General features: G+C 43.2%; 1 protein-coding gene across 1 annotated transcript in view; it reads right to left on the reverse strand.

Annotated features, from left to right (window-relative positions):
* The window catches only part of slc2a9l2 (solute carrier family 2 member 9, like 2), a 372,756-nt gene that overhangs the window by 290,664 nt on the left and 61,544 nt on the right, over window positions 1–20,548 (reverse strand). The gene's annotated exons all lie outside the window — the stretch shown is intronic.

Raw genomic sequence — 20,548 nt, forward strand, 5'->3', positions numbered from 1 at the left:
CAGAGGCCGAATGCCCGTGATAACATTGTCTACTTGTTACACTGCAGGGAAGGATGTCCCGAGGCATGGTACATTGGAGAGACCATGCAGACGCTATGACAACGGATGAATGAACACCGCTCGACAATCACCAAGCAAGTGTGTTCCCTTCCTGTTGGGGAGCACTTCAGTAGTCACAGGCATTCGGCCTCTGATCTTTGGGTAAGCGTTCTTCAAGGTGGCCTTCACGACACAAGACAGCGCAGAGTCTCTGAGCAGAAACTGATAGCCAAGTTTGGCACACGTGGACAGCCTCAACCGGGATCTTGGGTTCATGTCACATTATCTGTAACCCCCACGACTTCCTGGGCTTGCAAAATCTCACTAACTGTCCTGTCTGGAGACAATACACATCTCTTTAACCTGTGCTTAACCCTCTCTCCACTCACATTGTCTGTATCTTTAAGACTTGATTACCTGTAAAGACTCGCATTCCAACCATTATTTTGTAAATTGAGTTTGTGCCTTTATATGCCTGGCTTGTGAACAGAAATCCCACTTGCCTGATGAAGGAGCAACGCTTCGAAAATTAATGGCTTTTGCTACCAAATAAACCTGTTGGACTTTAACCTAGTGTTGTGAGACTTCTAACTGTGTTTACCCCAGTCCAACACTAGCGTCTCCACATCACTGAATCACTGGCCATCAGCAGCTCTTCCATACTCAGGAGTGCCACTGCCAGACAGTGGCTGCTGTTGATATGACACTCACCTGAGACCTTACATCAAAGAGTCATCCAGGCCTCAGGTGAGTGAAAGGAATTGTGGGGTGAGGTCCAGAAAGAAAAAAAAAGCAATAAAAAAACAATAAAAATGAGAAAACTGGTCCAAACTGCCTTTTCCTACTGGGAGTTGTTGGGACAGGGGGGGAAGGATGGGAAGGGGAGAGAAAGATGGGGGGGAGGGTAGCGAGGGGGAAAAGAGGAGTTGGCAGCAACAGCAGGGAGTGGCTCTCAGAGCTGCTTTCCAAATGTCACATCCCTCTCTCAGGCAACGAGTGCCTTTCGTTCCCAAGCATGTAAACCTCCAGTGTTTCCCAAACTCCTGGCTGGGTCCATTGCAGACTAATTGATGAGACATTGATTGCAATAATTAGTCATCCTACTATGTAATTGCCAGAATGCTAGTAGGTGCAAGCTGGTGTTTTTTGTTTTAGCAATTGCTAGGTTCCTAAATTCGAGGTTGATTCTGTTATCATCTGACATTTGTTCAGCTGGCAGCACCAATTACTGGATTGTGGTCAGGAATGGAAACATTGACCAATTTTGAATGCTGATGCAGACCATTAGTATAATAGTCTAATGTTGCCCTTGCTGAGATCAACTGAGTAAGAACTCTCACAACACCAGGTTAAAGTCGAACAGGTCTACTTGGAATCATGAGCTTTCAGAGCGCTGCTCCTTCATCAGGTAGCACAGTGGTCAGCACTGCTGCCTCACAGCGCCAGGGACCCAAGTTCCATTCCCAGCTTGGGAGCACTGTCTGTGTGGAGTTTGCACATTCTCCCTGTGTCTGTGTGGGTTTCCTCTGGTTGCTCCAGTTTCCTCCCACAGTCCAAAGTTGTGCAGATTAAGTGTCTTGGCCATGCCAAATTGCCCCTTAGTGTCCCAAGGAGTGTAGGTTAGGAGAGTAGGACATTAAATATGTGAGTTTACAGGATAGGCCCTGGGTGAGATATTCTGTTGGAGAGTCAGTGCAGACTCGATGGGCCAAAATGCCTCCTTCTGCACCATAGGGATGCTATGCTCTATACAAACCTGTTGGACTTTAACCTGGCGTTGAGAGACTTCTTACTGTGCCCACCCCAGTCTAATTCCAGCATCTCTGTCTCATGGAGACCAATTTAACTAAGGACAAAGTGGTTATTAAACATAAGGCTTTCTTTTTTAACTATGCACTGGGTAAACTCATTCAAATACTGAGGAAGCTATAGTAAAGGGCACTAGAGTGCCTAGCATGCTCTCCTGTCTCTTCTGAAAGGTGGTGGTTACTATCATGCTGTTAATTATTCAGGTATAAATATGAGATTTATTCATAGATGAGATAATACACCAAAATAGAAACTTATTACAAGGTGTTAATGATACAAATGTCTACAAAAAGTCTGAATCAGTCAACAAGCAACAAGTAATTCCTCTCACTTTTCAATACTCTAGAAATGTTGGAAAACAGTCAAGACCTAGCTTCCCGAAGTCCCAGTCTGGGGCAATGGCAGGGGTGGGCCACAAGTTCCAGCAAACCAGGTGATATGTGGGGAGGAACAGAGTCGAGGGGGCAGACAGGTAGGGGAGGAGACAGGCTTGGGGGGGAGACAGGTTGGGGGGGAGACAGGTTGGGGGGGGCAAGACAGATTGGAGGGGGCAAGACAGATTGGCTATGCTAAATTCCCCCTCAGTGCACCCAGACAGGTGCCAGAGTGTGGCGACTAGGTGGATTTTCACAGTTTATAAAATCCTGAATGGCATTGACAAGGGGGGAGACAGATTGAGGCTGTGGAGGTGGAGGGGGAGACAAAATAAGGGATGTGGGGGGCGGGTAGACAGGTTGAGGCTGAGATGGAAACTGATCAGATTAGGAGCCGCTGCTACCTCAGCCTGAGACAGAGTTCCAAAGTCACACAACCCTCAGAAAATAAATTCTCATCTCCATCCTATGAGGACAACTCCTAATTTTAAAACAGTGCCTCCTAGTTCTGGACTTGATCACGAAAGGAAACATCCTTTCAACATCCAACCTGTCAATGCCATTCAGGATCTTATATACTTCAATCAAGTTACCCCCTCTCTTCTAAACTCCAGTGGGAACAAGCCCAGGCTTTCCAACATATCCTCATAAGACAATCTAATAGAGACTGAATGGGGAATGGGGTTGTAGGCATTTTTTAATGGCTGTTATGGGCTTGATCTTGGCTACTCAGGCTGAGAACATCAACATTTTATGGCAATACAATTTTAACTTTACTGAGGCCACCACAAAATGTTTTGCCACTGCAATTTCAGAACTTCGCTGGAAGTATGATGGGAACATTGACATGTATGGATGATGGCACCATGGCAGAATGTCAGAGAAAATTCAGGCCTTCAGACCAAAATTCTGCAAACGGTGGCGGATAAAGCACATCAAGGGTGAAGCTCGTAAAATACCAGCCAAGGCCAGTGGAAAGAGCGAGGCGGCAAAATTCCAGCCCGGCACTTCATTCAGTCAGAATGCTAGATTATTTTTCACTGTCAGGTCAATTGGTCTAGATCGGAAATATTACTGAAGCTTTAAGTTTATTTATTCGTGTCACAATAGGCTGACACTAACACTGCAATGAAGTTACTGTGAAAATCCCCTAGTCGCCATACTCAGGCGCCTGTTTGGGTACACCGAGGGAAAATTTAGCATGGTCAATGCACCAAACCAGCACGTCTTTCCGACTATGGGAGGAAACCGAAGCACCTGGAGGAAACCCATGCAGACACAAGGAGGATGTTGCAGGTTATAGAGGAACATAGATATGCTGCAGAGCTGGGCTGAGAGCTGGCAAATGGAGTTTAATGTGGAAAAGTGTGAAGTGATTCACTTTGGAAGGAGTAACAGGAATACAGAGTACTGGGCTAATAGTGAGACACTTGGTAGTGTGGATGAGCACAGAGATCTCGGTGTCCACGTGCATAGATCCCTGAAAGCTGGCACTCAGGTTGATAAGGTTGTTAAGAAGGCGTACAGTGTGTTAGCTTTTATTGTAGAGGGATTGAGGTTCGGAGCCATGAAGTCATGTTGCAGCTGTACAAAACTCTGGTGTGGCTGCACTTGGAGTATTGCATACAGTTCTGGTCACCACATTATAGGAAGGATGTGGAAGCATTGGAAAGGGTACAAAGGAGATTTACTAGGATGTTGCCTGGTATGGTGGGAAGGTCTTATGAGGGAAGGCTGAGGGGCTGGAGGATGTTTTCGTTAGAGAGAAGAAGGTTAAGAGGTGACTTAATACAGGCATATAAGATATTCAGAGGATTAGATAGGGTGGACAGTGGGAACTTCTTTCGTCGGATGGAGATGGCTAGCATGAGGGGACATAGATTTAAATTGAGGGGTGATAGGTATAGAACAGATGTCAGAGGTAGGTTCTTTACTCAGAGAGTAGTAAGGGCTTAGAATGCCCTGCCTGCAACAGTAGTGGATTCACCAACATTAAGGGCATTTAAATGGTCATTGGATAAACATATGCATGATATTGGAATAGTATAGGTTAGATGGGCTTTAGACTGTTTCACAGGTCAGCGCAACATCGAGGGCCGAAGGGCCTGTACTGCGCTGTAATGTTCGATGTTCCGTACAGACAATGACCCAAACCGGGAAGTGAACCTGGATCCCTGACGCTGTGAGACAGCAGTGCTAACTATTACACCATCTAATTGCCCCTATTCGCCATTCAACTATTCACTGTTCACCCAAAATTGCATTATGACACTGACGGTGCCTTTGTTTTAAGAGAATTGGCTTCAATTAGTTCTTTAAAACCTTCACGATGTGCCTCAGTTGAAGGTTTACAATACTCAAAATGAATTTAATGAACACTGACGAAAAGGCAATTACATTAGTGCAATCTCGTATCAACAGCAGACATCCTTGTGCATTTTAATAGCATAGAGAAACGGTTTTATAACAAAGAGGAAGAGACTGATCTGTAAGACTGTATGAAATGGCACAATTTGAATTACCAAAAATATTCTTAAAAAGTGGAGGGCGAAGGGAATGATTTCCCTCAACATAATGAATAATAGGCAGCACAGTGCCACTGTGTTTAGCACTGGGGCCTCACAGCGCCATGGACCTGGGTTCAATTCCTGGCTTGGGTGACTGTCTGTGCAGAGTCTGCACATTCTCCCTGTGTCTGTGTGGTTTTCCTCCGGGTGCTCCAATTTCCTCCCACCGTCTGAAAGACATGCTGGTTAGGTACATTGGCCATGCTAAATTCTCTCTCAGTATTCCTGAACAGTCACCTGAGTGTAGCAACTAGGGGATTTTTCACAGTAACTTCAATGCAGTACTAATGTGAGCCTACTTGTGACCATAATAATAAACCTTAAAAAAAATCAGTGTTTACAGATGCCACAAAATGGATAATCAAATCCAAAGTGAATTCAATCTGTGTGACAGAAGGATAATCAATTAAACTGCTCTCTCGGAATTTGATACTTTGCATTTTGAAAAAGACATTGTCATGTCAACATGATTTTCACTATACTGGGCAATTATCCACAAATTAATAAACTGTCTACAATCCTGCCTGTCACACCACTATACAATAATTAAAATAAATGATAAATGTTAGAACATTGAGAAAGATAGAGCTATCAATATATTGTGAAATCTGCCAACCTTTTAATAATTAAAACTTTAGATTGTTTGGGTACAGCTTACATTTCTTTGAATATTTACAAATTGTCTCAGTGTTAAATCAAATGGCAACACTCTAACTCAGGAATAAAAATCAATTTCAAGAATTAAGTGAAGAACTGAAAGCAAAACGAAGGAAGGACATTGCAGCTTGGGCACAGGCAAGGTGGGAGGAGCCAGTCTGAACCTTCGCATGGCCCACAAAAACTCTGTACCTCAAAGAAGGAGAGCCAATAAACAGACCACTGCAGAGGGAGGAAGGGAAGAGGGAAAGAGATGGTGAGAATTAGGGAGAGTGGAGTGGGAATAGAAAGGAAGAGGAGTAGAGGAGTGAGACAAGAAAGGAGGAGGGAATTGGAGGGGGGCGGAATAGATGGGAAGCAGAATAGAATTGGTTCACTCCTCTTAATCCCTCTTCCTTTCCACTACCTCTCTGCTCTCCATAATTCCTCTCCATACCCTTATCCATCTCCTTTTCCGAATCACTTCATTCCATATCCCTCCTCAAGGAAGGAAACTAGAATGGTACATTGTAATCTAGGTGTGGTCTCGTCAATGTGCTGACGAGACTTCCCCACTTTTATACACTATCCTCTTTGCAATAATTCATTTGTCTTCTTAATTACTTGTTGCAATTCAAGTACAAGGACACCCAGATCCCTCTGCAGAATTCTGTAGTTTCTCATCATTTAAATTATCTTCTGCTTTTCTACATTTCCCCCCAAAATGGACAACTCACTTTTTCCCACATTATACGCCACCTGGCAAATCTTTTCCTAGTCACACAGCCTATCAATATCACTTTGCAAGCTCTTCGTCTGAGATCAACGGACCTTTGTATAGTCTATCCTGCCCGCTACGATTCCCGTGGTGGGTGGGAAAGGAAAATTCCACCCTTTGTGTCCTCTTCATAATTTGCTTTCCTACTTGTCTTTGTATCATCAGTAAACTTGGCTGCAGTACAATCAGTCCCTTCACCCAAGTCATTAACAGAGATTGTTAACAGTTGAGGCCCCAACTCTGAGCACTGTGGCACTTCACAAGTTACAATTTGCCAACCTGAAAATGATCCATTTATCCTGAGTGTTTCCTGTGTGTTAGCCAATTTTCTATCCATGAAGTGAACTTTCTGGGGGAATGTATTCCTCAGCCCACCCCAATCAATAAGGCACTCATTAGCTCACCACCTTTCAATCCGGCTGCCCTGCAGCAACAGTGAACAGGAATTACCTGAAAGTGGAACCGCCATCCCTCGGGTTCAGAAAGTCCCCCCGCTAGCTCTTGTCATTCCAGAAATAGATGGTGGCCGCTGCAGGGATACAGGAAGACCTGAGAAGAACACCACATCTCCCAGACTTAAAAGTAAGACTGGGAACTTTAGCCCCCCGGGGTGGATGTGATGGAGGCATAAAGGAGGGACATCAATTGGGAGGCTGATGGGCATTGGGGAGCCACCCAACATAGGTGGTACTACTTCCCCCTCCCCACCCCCCATTCCTTCCTACCTTTACCCATTCTCTGAAACTTGTCAGCCTGGCCACCTTCCTACTGCCTTCACCAGTCACACATATTATTGTGGCATGGGAAGAATGAGGTCCTTAAGTGGCCGTTAATTGGCCTTACCCAACCTCTGTAAGATGGGGGATAGAGCAGGGTGGACTGATCGCCCACTTTATTTTCCATGCCTTCTACCTTCTAATACATTGCTTGGGGGGAGGGGTTGTAAAATTAATCCCGTGCTAACACATCGCTCCAAACACAAACTCTTGTACAATAAATTATTATGTGGAGCATTATTGGCAATCCAAATAGATGACATCTACTGGTTCCTCTTTATCCATCCCACTCATCAACCTCCTCAAAGAGCTTCAATAAATTTGTTAAATATACATTTCCTTTTACAAAACCATGTTGGCTCTTACTCATTGTATCCTGATTTTCTAAATGTACTCTACTACCTCCAGAATAACGGATCCTAACCATTTTTCCAATGACAGATGTTAGGCTAATTGCCCTCATATTTCCTGTTCCCTGTCTCCATCCTTTTTGGAATGGAGATGAACTCCTCTGGAACCTTTTCAGAATTAAGAACTTTGGATGACAATAATGCATCCACTATCTCTGCAGTCACTTCTTCCAAGACCCCCAGAAAGGGCACAAGAATTACTGTTTGGGCCTATTTACAATTTAGATCGTTGACTTTTTTTTTCCAAGTTTGCTAATGATGCACAATTAGGTGGGAAAGTAATCAATGGCGGCAGATGCATGAGGCTGCAACCTGTATTGAGTAGCTCATTGATTACCATTTAGTAGTACCAGAGTTAACCTATTTCATGTCCCCAAATAGGCATGCAGCCCCCAAGTATCGCAAGTACTGCTGAATGAACACTAGATTCATTTTATTAAAGTCCCTGCACAGGTTTAGCCTGGAACCATGTGCATAGAGATATAGAATCTCCTGCATGCTTATTTTGAAATGATCTTCTCCAGAAGGTTGTGGAAGGTCAGTTGTTGTGTTTATGCAAGATTGAGATCGATAGCTGTTTGGACACTAACAGAATCGAGGGATTTAGGAATAAGGCAGAAAAGTGGAATTGATGCAGAAGATCTGAAGTTCTGATCTCATTGAATAGCAGGCAGACTGGAACAACCATATGGCCGACTGCTGTTTCTATTTATGTGCTTATCTCATCATCACTGTGAGCCTATTTCAAGGTTAAACAATCTGACAGTCATCCAGACTCAAAACGTTGGCTCTGTTCTCTCTCCACAGATGCTGTCAGACCTGCTGAGATTTTCCAGCATTTCCTGTTTTTGCTTCAGATTCCAGCATCTGCAGGAATTTGCTTGTATTCAGGTTAGATATTATAGTCTATATTTTATTTTATTATGTCATAAGTAGGCTGACATTAACACTGCATAAAAGTTACTGTGAAAATCCACTAGTTGCCACACTACGGCGCCTGTTCAGGTACACAGAGGGAGAATTTAGCACGGCCAATGCACCTAACCAGCATGTCTTTCAGACTGTGGCAGGCAACTAAAACACCGTGCAGGCTCTGGACAGACAGTGACATAAGATGAGAATCGAATCTGGGTACTGGCACTGTGAGGCAGCAGTGCTAACCACTGTGCTGCCCCATAAGATTTAAACATCTTCAACAGTGGCACTATTCAGTATGAAATGCATATTTTATTTGCACTATACTGCTAGTGGAGTACAAAAGAAAATATTTTGTGCGTAACTATTATCACACTGGTTTTAAATTCTTTGTTCTTGTCAAGAGAAAAACATGAAGCCGCGTCATGGTTTTGTAAATGCTTTAAAACTTTGGATCTGTGAGTCATTGGTGGCCCTGTTTCTGACCTTCAGCATGGAAGGGAAGGAGAGCTGCAACAAATAGTCATCTATAAATCCGTATTATAACAGCAAGTTGGATCACGAAAAGATCAATTGAAGTACAAGTTTGCTTCCTGTCCTGATGGTTTGCCAGTCATTTCCTTGCTATCAAATTCCGGCTGAGGACAAAAACGTTTATGTACAAATGTAATTTGCTAACTGCACAGTGTGACATTAATCCCCGGCAATCAAACACTCCTGTGAATATGAAACTATCTCATAAAATTTTTATTTTCAAGCACCCTTTAAAATCAAAATGCTGCACAAAATCGTGCTGATTTTCATTGCCTTTGTACTGGTTTCTCAGATCATTGACTCTGCCACCTTAACAGAGATGAATGAACACACATAGCTGATATTGCACGGTCACTGAAGCACCTTGGCTTAATGGTTATCTTGCCCAGTGTTGATTCAATCCTCCATGCTGTCTAACTCAATACATCCAGTTCTCCTGACACTCTCTTCAGCAGGCATCCTTCAAACAAGAAATGTTTGAAAAGAACAGAAAATGATGAAAAATAAATATTGATGTGATCATCGCAATATGACTAAATCAGCTTTGTGTTGTACAAAAAGTTTTTTTGAAAAATTATGAATTTTTAGTTAATAGTTCTAAAATTTGGACGCAAGCAAGCTGTTAAAATGGTTGCCAGCTGTTCATGCCCCACTGCTGCTGCAAGCTTGGACAGAGGACTTGGCGCTCAGCCAAATCTCCTTTCACTGCAACGGGTCCAAAGAATCCTGCCAGTGCGAATGGCCAGAAAATTCCCACACAGTCTCACCAGTCTCTGGAGTTGAGGGGGTTGAGCTATGAGGAGAGGCTGAATAAACTAGGCTTGTACTCGTTAGAGTTTAGAAGGATGAGGGGGGATCTCATTGAGACGTATAAGATGATGAAGGGGATGGATAGGATAGAGGTGGAGAGGTTCTTCCCGCTCAGAAAGGACAGTAGGACTAGAGGGCACAGCCTCAAGATAAAGTGGGGGGCAGTTTAGAACAGAGTTGAGGAGGAACTTCTTCACTCAAAGGGTGGTGAGTCTCTGGAATTCTCTGCCCGTTGAAGTGGTGGAGGCTACCTCGCTAAACATATTTAAGACACGGGTAGATAGGTTTTTGGTAGGCGGGGGATTAAGGGTTATGGGGAGAAAGCGGGAAAGTGGAACTGAGCCACTTCAGATCAGCCATGATCTTATTGAATGGCGGGGCAGGCTCGAGGGGCTAGATGGCCTACTCCTGCTCCTATTTCTTATGTTCTTATGTTCTATATTATTATAGCAAAACTTCCTTATTCTTGCACTCCAATCCATGTGCAATAGAGGCCAACATACCATTTTGAATTCCTAATTTGCTGATGCTCATGTAACTTTGTACACGTTGAGGAGGACATTGGGAACCCTTGTCAACGTTTCATTGTTTCTCACCATTTGGAGGTATTCACTTTTATATTATTCCTGCCAAAATGAATAATCTCACATTCCCTCATTTTATACTTCTTCTGCCACCTTCTTGGCCACCCACTTAACATGTGAATATCTTCTTGCAGCCCCAAAGTGTCTTCCTCAGAGCTTACTTTCCCAACTAGCTTTATATAATCAGCAAAAATAGATACATTACACTTGATCCCCTCATCTAAGCCATGAATACAGATTGTATAGAGCTTTGGCTAGCGCTGATCCTTGTCACGCCCCACTAGTGACAGCCAACCAATCTGAAAATGAGATTTATTCCTACTTCATTTTCTGTCCTATATCGAATAATATATCAATGCTAATAGGTTTCCTCCAACTCCATGGGCCCTTACCTTGAACAACAACCTTTCAGTGGCACTTTGGCAAATACCTTTTGACAATCTGAATATACAATATCCATTGCTTCCTTTCATCTGCTCTGTTAGTAATGTCCTCAATAATCTGTAGTAGACTTGTTAAACATGATTTCCCTTTCATTAAATCTTGTTGATTGTCTAATCATATTACAATCTTTGAAGTGCTCTATTACCATTTTCTAAGGATTTCCCAACAACTGATGTTGGGTCAACAGTTCCCTATTTCATCTTCTTCTGAAGGACAATGTTACATTGCTTACCTTTCAGTCCACTGGGACTGTTCCAGGATCCAGTGAATTTTGAAAAATCCCAGCCGGTGCTTCCACCTCTTTTAGAGTTTGTTGGTATACGTCATCAGGTCTAAGAGATTTGTTGGCTTGCAGCCCCATTAATTTTTCCAGTACTTTTACTTTATTAATGACTCATTTTCATTATTCTCTTTGTTTTCCACCATTTCCAATAGATCATTCTTCAACAATGAAAACACAATACTTGTTTCATGTCTCTGCCTTGTTTCCCATTAGAATTTCTCTTCCTTCGGCCTCTAAGGGACCCACGTTTACTTTTGTTACTTTTTTTCATTTTTACAAAGCTCTTGATAATCTGGTTTACATTTCTAGCTAGTTTACTCTCATATCTCATATTCTCCATCTTCATCAATTTTTAGTCAACCTTTGCTGTTATCTAAAACTTTCCCAATTCTCAGTCTTACTACTCTTCTGGGCAATAACCATAATCTATGCTTAGCTCTTCAGTTAGCCTTGGATAGATCTCTTTCCCCATGAAATATTTAAGTCTCAATGGAATGTAGATTTGATGAGAATTATTTTCTTAAATGATTGTTACTCATTTTCAGTCATATCTTTTAAGCTAATTTCCTAATCTGTCTCAGCCAATGTCCACATGCCTCTGCAGTTGCTTTATTTAATTTCGATACTCTAATTTTAAACTTATGCTTAGGGGACGCAGAGACACAATAATAATGTCACTGGACTAGAAATCCAGAGATCCAAAGCAAGATCTGGGGACTGGGTTCAAATCCCATTAAGGCAAATGGTAAAATTTGAATTAAATATATGGAATTAAAAGTCCAATGATGACAATGAAATAATTGTTGATTTTGGTAAAAACCCATCTGGTTCATCGATATCCTTTAACAAAGGAAATTTGCTGTCCATACCTCATCTGGGTATTCCAGATCCAGTGTGGTTGGCTCTCAAATGCCTTTGAAATGGAGGGCATTTAGGGATGAGCCAATGATGTTCGCATCCGTAAGAAATAAATAAATGAAGACCCATCAATCCAAAGCTCAATCTGAAATTCTCTCAAATTATGATTACTCTTTCCCAGAAGGTCCTTCCACTCAGATGATTAATCTATTTTGTTATTCAAACAAGATCCAGAGCAGGACTTTCTATGCAACCTGCAGTGTGTTTTGGGATAACGGAAGCTGCTGCTATCAATGGGCTTTCCCGTTGTTCGCACCCTCCACCACCAGGAACACATGGGAACTTGGGTTGGGTGGTGAGTCACCGTTTAGCTGGATCTTCCAATCCTGCCAGCAGAAACAGCCAGAAACTTTTGACCCTAAAATAGCCGCTTCACTGGTTAGTGCCACAGCATATTATTCTAAGAAACTGTCTTGGTTACACTCCGTTAGCTCCAAACTGATGTTGCTGATTTAAACTGTCCGGGATGAAAACTCAGGTCTCCACAATTATTGCATTGCCTTTATTACATGACCTGCTTAGCTCTTGATTTATACTCGTCCCAACAGTAAAGCCATTGGTAGGGAACTTATAAAGTACTACCAGCAGCATTTTCTGACCCTTGTTATTTATTACCACCATCCATTCTGATTCTACATCCTGTAAGTCAAGGTCCTTCCTAATTATTGTCTAATGCTCCCCATAAATTCCCACATACTGAGGTTATGGCACACCATCTGCACTGCCCCACCACACCTATATAACCCAGTTTTATTCATGAGACTTAGCTTATAGCTTTTAGTCTTTTAACTAATTGTTTGCTGTAATTGATGTTATAGATAGATTCATTTTAAGATTTATGTGCAACACGAAGCGCTAGAAGTATTGGAAACAAAAGGCCCCACCTCCTTCCCCCTCTGCACCGAACTCCCACGTGCACTCTATTTGTAATACATTCTTTTCTGCAATCACTGTTTACTTTTTCTTTTATATTGTTTTTCAGACCCAAGTTATACTGATAATTTCCTGCTCATAGTAACCAGTGTCTACTCAGGCATTCGTTGAACATTAACCGCCACTTTTTGTTATTCAGTTGTGGGTCATGGGCATCGCTGTCTGGCCAGCATTTATTGCCCATCACTAGTTGCCCTTGAAACTGAGTAGCTTGCTAGGCCATTTCAGAGGGCGGTTGACCACATTGCTGCGGCTCTGGAGTCACATGTAGATCAGACTAGGTAAGGACGGTAGATTTCCTTCCCTAAAGGATATTGGCCACTGACAGGCAGTTTCAGTTAATTAACCTACCATCTCTTTTGCAGTAAGTTAAATTCAAAAAGTTAAAGGAATTTCCAATCGGACACTACTCACCCTCTACTGCTTATCACTTATACCAAATTGCCAACTTTCACACTCAGCTGATGACACACTCTGTTTACGTGTTTCTGGCAATGCGATCTGATTAACGCAGGCTTTCAGTAGATCTTCTAAAAGAAGGTGACAAAGCTCTACCAGGACTGAGGTGCTGATCTGAAACCTGCTGATGTTGCCAGGTAGATTGCCAGAGCCTACAAGCAAAGCTGGCAGTCAATAATAGCAAATTCTGCTAATCAAGTGTTGCCCGATTTCTTTGGCATGCTTTCTTTCATCTTGTGCCAATCATCGGATACTGCGATCGAAGCACATTAAAAAAATTCCCTTCATCCATTTGATTTGCCAAATGGGTAGGATTCTGTAACTTCACTGTCAATGGCTAAACTCAGTAAGAGTTGCAATTTTCATAGTCTTCCATCTTTAAGAACCTTTTGTTTTCCCAGATTTATAGCTGCTGTTTAAGAATTTGAGATGATATTCAGCTTGGCTTCCATTATTACTACATAGAATCATAGAATCCCTACAGTGCAAGAGGCCATTCAGCCCATTGAGTCTGCACCAAAAACAATCCACCCACGCCTGTACCTGTAACCTCATGTATTTACACTACTAATCCCCCGACACTAGGGTCAATTTAGCATGGCCAATCCACCTAACCCGCATATCTTTGGACTGTGGGAGGAAACAGGAGCACCCACAGGAAACCCACACAGACATGGGAAGAAGATGCAAACTCCACACAGACAGTTACCCAAGCCGGGAATCGAAACTGGGTCCCTGGCACTGAGAGGCAGCAGTGCTAACCATTGTGCCACCGTGTACGTGTTCATTTATAAAGCAACAACAACAACAAAATGGAATTCTACAACTCTCGCCCACCACACAAAAATCAGTATACCATCAGAGACTTTTCATTTGTACCCATTAACCATGGATAGACTGTGTGAATTACACATTCATGTTCGAAAGAATGAAAAATCAGACTCTCTTCAAGATCTAATTTGAATAGTATTACATACGATAATGAGATCTGGCTGGAAAGCCAACCAGAAATTTAAGCATAGCTGATTCCAGTCAGGATCCAATATAATCATCTGACTGTTTCGCATTCATTCCCATTAATATAAAATGTTTCCCTCATGTCATCCTCTCATTATACCCCGCATATTCCTCATCAATTTAAATTCCTCATCTGTTTCCGAATATCTATTTGATTTATTCCTTTATTATTTTTTCTCCCTTGTTCAGTTACTGCAAAGGGTTCAGGTATTCCAATTAATTACTTTGGGCAGCAAGAGATCGTCTCCTAAATTTAATTAAAGCTCTCACCTGAACTTTGTGCTGCGTACGAAGCTATATTATGGGCACGGTGCAGGCTGTGTATTAATATAAATGCACCAGTATTAAAATATAGAGGACCAGTCAAAGCATTGCAGGGTTAGGTCATTTTATGTTATGAGGTCACCTCATTAAGGTATATAAAGTTCACTAATTAAGTGGAATTTTAAGCTAGTGATCCTTTGCTGCAATGGCAGAACCATTAGGGATAAGGTATCTGCTGGCAGCTTTGGCAGGCTTTTGTCAAGCCTTTTTGACTCAATCCGGGCATTTACATCTCACCTCCCGATTCCCTGACCAGTGAGCTCTCCTGAAATCACCAGGAAGAGGCCAAACTCTCTAAATAAGGAAGTACTGTGAAAGTGGCTGAAATCAACAGTAGGAATGTGATTTCTTCAATCTGGAAGCAGTGCACCAAGAAATTCAGGGCCTTAGGAGGGCGGGAGAGGGGAATAGGGCTGGGGAGGTGATTATGGGTGGGAGGGTGGGAGAGGTGATTATGGGTGGGAGGGTGGAAGAGGGGAATAGGGGTGGGGGGGGCGGGGACTCGGTGGCACGATGGTTAGCACTGCTGTCACACAGTGTCAGGGACTCGGGTTCAATTCCAGCCTCGTGTCACTGTCTGTGTGGAGTTTGCACATTCTCTCTGCGTCTGCGTTGGGTTTCCTCCAGATGCTCCAGTTCCCTCTCACAGTCCAAAGATGTGCAGTTTGCATGTTCTCCCCATGTCCCCGGGTGCTTATGTTCCTTTCCACAGTCCAATGATGTGCAGGTTAAATTGATTGGCCGTGCTAAATTACCCCTTAGTGTCAGGGGGATTAGCAGGGTAAATGCGGGGGTAATGAGGACAGAGCCTGGGTGGGATTGTTGTCAGTGTAGGCTCGATGGACTGAATGGCCTCCTTCTGTACTCACTGCACTGAAGGGGTACTATGATAACAAGTTTAAATACAAGCTCCACACTCCAATTTCCCCAGCATTCTCTTATACAGCACTCCTCAGAACCACATACAGTGCAACTCCTCTCTCTCCAGACACCTCCTTACATCCCCATCTGCTCAGCCAATAGTCCCATTTATTTTACTCCAGATAGCCAGCTGATGAAGGATAGAACTGAAACCAACCTTTCCATACTTTTATATTTATTGACAGAGTTACACAATGCACACATACATCTCCCAACCAAACAACCAGTTTTAGTCTGAGATTATCTGATGTTGTCACAAGTGAATATCAATTAAATCCCACCAACTGGATACAATTAAACACAATGAGTACAGTTAACAACATTCACCCTCATCCTCTTACCCTTTCACATCCAGGCCTCACAGTCACTCTCCACAAATGATGTCCTTCCTTCCTCTCCACACAAGCAATTTCTAACATGCCTCACTGCTTTCCTTCCTTGCAAAGCAAAGCAATGGGTGCCTACTGTTCCTGCAGATTAGGTTGCTAAGCATCCACACCAAAGGATCCCCCTTGCTGTCTTCAGAATACACTTCATCAAACCAGACTCATACAACTGAAACAATTAGAGAGATCCAGATTTATGAATTTCTGAAGGTGGTACAAAAATGTTGATTGTTCTCAACAGTTTAAATACTTTAATGGTCACTTTACTACCTTTGTTACTCCATCCCTCAATAAAGATTCATATTCACCATGGCAATGATAACTTTACCTGTCAAACCTTTTATGATTACCTAAATATTGCTCGAGGTTATAAGGCATTAAACAGAATAAATAAACTGAATTCCAGAAACCCATTTATCTTTCTTTTCTGCCAACAATTGTTCAACAGATCAGTGAAAAATACACCGATTGAGCGAATGAAATAGATTCCAATATCCATGGCTGTCCTGCTACTGGAGTCTTTGACCTGGATATTAATCCTCTTGTGGTGGAAAGAAAAGGGTTGGGGTTTTAAAAATGGAAATACCAAAACCGCGATCTCCACCCACAGTGACCAAGCCTATCATCATTTTTATATTGCTGGGCTGTGAGGCTCGAATGTCCCACTTTGGAAAGGCAGGACACTCCTTTAACAGATTTAAGGAACCTGAATTAAGTTTGACAGTTGCTGCACAGATTGCCCAGTGGTTGGAAAAGCCGACAGTGAAAAGGAGGCAGGAGCTGCTAGCTCCACAAGTCTTTTACAGCATGTCTCATGGGACAGGAGGAACACGAGTTCTTCCCCAGACTTCAGCCTCCTCTTTGTCAATGGCTGCTTTTTGCTAAGGTTCAAACATTGGTAATCTGCCTCCACCAAGCCCCCCCCAGCCCTGACCACTGACTTCCCCCTTCCTGTTCCCAGTGTGATTTATAACTATAACCTGTTTGTTTCTCCTCCACTATGTGCATATAATAATTGTGAGCCAAGGCATAAACATCTGCATCTCTTTACCCACTCTTCACTAATCATGTTCTTCTCACCTACAATCTCCTTTGTCTTAATCTTTGCCCTCCCTTGAATGTTACCCACCTCTCCCATCAGACCATTCTACAACTGGGGTCTTCCCAGCACGATTTATCAGTATTTCTTCACTGAATCCTCCTTCCCCACTGCCCTAGGCTCTTATCTAACTGACCCAACCTCACACTACCCAAACCTAGATAGCCTTCATTCTGTCCTGTGCAATGTCGGGACAATGGTTCTGTAGCTAGACTAAATGTCTCTCATAGTCCCGGCTTAGTCTGTCTCCCAATGTTTGTTTTCAATTTAATCTTTCACGGGATGTGGGTGTCACTGACTAGGCCAGCATTTATTACCCATCCATAATCACATTCGAGCAAGTGATGATGAGCCACTGTCTTGAACTGCTGAAGCCCATTTGGTCTAGGTACACCACAGCGCTGTTAGGGAGGAAGTTCCAGGATTTTGACCCAGTGACATTGAAGGAAAGGCGATACAGTTCCAAATCAGGATGGTGCACAGCTTGGAAGGGAACCTTCCGGCAATGGCGTTTCATTGCCTGTGGAATTCACTACCACAGGAAGTAATTGATGGAAAACTAGATACAGCACTTGGGGTGAATGGGATCAAAGATTATGGAGAAAAAGCAGGATTAGGCTATTGAGTTGGATGATCAGCCATGATCATAATGAATGGAGGAGCAGGCTTGAAGGGCCAAATGGCCTCCTATCTTCTATGTTTCTGTCTGCTGTCCTTATCCTACTAGATGATAGAAGTCATGGGTTTGGAAGGCGCTGTCCAAGAAGTCTTAGCAAGTTACTGCAGTATGTTATGTAGGTAGTACACACTTGCACCACTGTGCGTTGGTGGTGCAGGAGTGAATGTTTAAGGTGGTGGATGGGGTTCCAATTGAGTGGGCTACTTTGTCCTGGATGTGTCAAGTTTCCTGGGTGTTGTTGGAGCTGCACTCGTCCAGGTAAATGGGGAGTACTCCATCACACTCCTGACTTGTGCCTTTGGACAGGTGTTGGGGGGTCAGGAAGTGAGTGACTCACTGCCGGATTATTACCTTCTGATCTGCTGTTATAACCACAGTATTTATATGACTGGTCTAGTTAGGTTTCTGGTCAACGGTAAACTCCAGAGTGTTGATATTGGGGTATTGGTATCTATTCCTTTGGCTTTTACTCTTACTTCAATAGTGTTGCTCCCCAACTTTAAAACCCTTTTCATTCATTATTGACCTTCCTCACTGAACGTCATCGAGCCCAATCTCAGATTCTGCACGACACTCCCATCACAAATCCCAACCATCCAACTTCACCTCTGAAATCCTGATTGACCAATGTAATTTACCAGTCTCTTTCCTCAGGCATTGTCATTTCCTCCTTCAAAACTGTTGTTAACACTCTTTCCTCTTGTAATGCTCCCTAGTTCCTCCATTCCATTTGATTTTAACTTTCATGTCGTCTTTGTCATTGTTGATCCTGAATATCTTCCTCTCAATATCTGTCTTTTACAAGGCTGCTTACTTTGATACATAATCATAGAATCTTACAGTGCAGAAGGAGGCCATTCAGCCCATTGAGTCTATACTGACCACAATCCCAGCCAGTCCCTATCCCCATAACCCCATACATTTACCCTAGCTAGTCCCCCTGACACTAAGGGGCAATTTAGCATGGCAAATCCACCTAACCAGCACATCCTTGGACCTTGGGAGAAAACTGAAGCACCCAGGGACGTGAGGAGAATGTGCAAGCTCCACATAGACAGTGACCCAAGCCGGGAATCAAACCCGGGTCCCTGGTGGCATGAGGCAGCAATGCTCACCACTGTGCCACCCCATCCCATCTCTATTCCTGCCAATCCACTCATCACTGCCACAATCTTAATCACTCTCATCACCCCTCACCTCAGTTTCCCCATTGGTCACTTAACAGATTCCACCTTCCACCACTCAAAATGCTGGAGTCTTTTTCTTAATTTACAGTCCCACAGTCACACCAACTCCCTGAGCTGTGTTCAGGATTCTTATTCATGCTTTCACTTTTTGCATTCAAATCTCTCTAGTGCCTCCTCCTATCCAGCTCAGTGACTGCCTCACACTTTATGTTCCCACACACACCTTCCATCCATTACATTGCTCTCCTCTCCAACTCCCTGCCTATTTTCATTACCTTGCAATCTTTTTTCAAAAAGCACTCAAACACCATTACAATGATAAAAGATTTTGCTAGAATGGACACAGAAATAATTTTATCAATTGTGGGGAAGAGAGTAACCAGAGGCCATCAATATGGTAGTCAGTAAGGAACATAATGTGATATTTACAAGAAAGGTCTTTAGAACATAGAACATAGAACATTACAGCGCAGAACAGGCCCTTCGGCCCACGATGTTGCGCTGACCAGTTAAAAAACAGTGACCCACTAACCTAAACCAATCCCTTTTCGTCCATAAACCTATCCACGGATCTCTTAAACGCCCCCAAACTAGGCGCATTTACAACCGCAGCAGGCAGGGCATTCCAATCCCTCACCACCCTCTGGGTAAAGAACCTACCCCTGACATCCGTCCTATAACTACCCCCCCTTAATTTAAAGCCATGCCCCCTCGTGCTAGCTTTCTCCATCCGAGGAAAAAGGCTATCACTATCCACCCTATCTAAACCTCTAATCATCTTATATGTTTCAATAAGATCCCCTCTTACCCGCCTTCTTTCCAGCGAAAACAACCCCAAATCCCTCAGTCTCTCCTCATAGGATCTCCCCTCCATACCAGGCAACATCCTGGTAAACCTCCTCTGCACCCTCTCCAAAGCCTCCGCATCCTTCCTGTAATGTGGGGACCAGAACTGCACACAGTACTCCAAGTGCGGCCGCACCAGAGTTGTGTACAGTTGCAACATGACGCTGCGACTCCTAAATTCAATCCCCCTACCAATAAACGCCAAGACACCGTATGCCTTCTTAACAACCCTATCTACTTGATTCCCAACTTTCAGGGATCTATGTACACATACACCTAGATCCCTCTGTTCATCCACACTATTCAAAGTCCTCCCGTTAGCCCTATACTCAACACATCTGTTATTCCTACCAAAGTGAATTACCTCACACTTCTCCGCATTAAACTCCATCCGCCACCTCTCGGCCCAACTCTGCAACCTGTCCAAGTCTTCCTGCAAACTATGACACCCTTCCTCACAATCTACCACACCTCCGACTTTGGTGTCATCAGCAAATTTACTAATCCACCCAACTATACCCTCATCCAGATCATTAATAAAAATTACAAACAGCAGTGGCCCCAAAACAGATCCCTGAGGCACACCACTCGTAACCGAACTCCATGACGAATATTTACCATCAACCACCACCCTCTGTCTCCTATCTGCTAGCCAATTCCTGATCCAATTTCCTAGATTACCCTCAATCCCATACATCTGCATTTTCTGCAGAAGCCTACCATGGTGAACCTTATCGAACGCCTTACTAAAATCCATATATGCCACGTCAACTGCCTTATCCCCATCCACCTCTTTGGTCACTTCCTCAAAAAACTCAAT

This window comes from Carcharhinus amblyrhynchos, chromosome 1 (genome assembly GCF_965287045.1).
Source record: "Carcharhinus amblyrhynchos chromosome 1, sCarAmb.v2.hapA, whole genome shotgun sequence".
NCBI classification, from domain to species: Eukaryota; Metazoa; Chordata; class Chondrichthyes; order Carcharhiniformes; family Carcharhinidae; genus Carcharhinus; species Carcharhinus amblyrhynchos.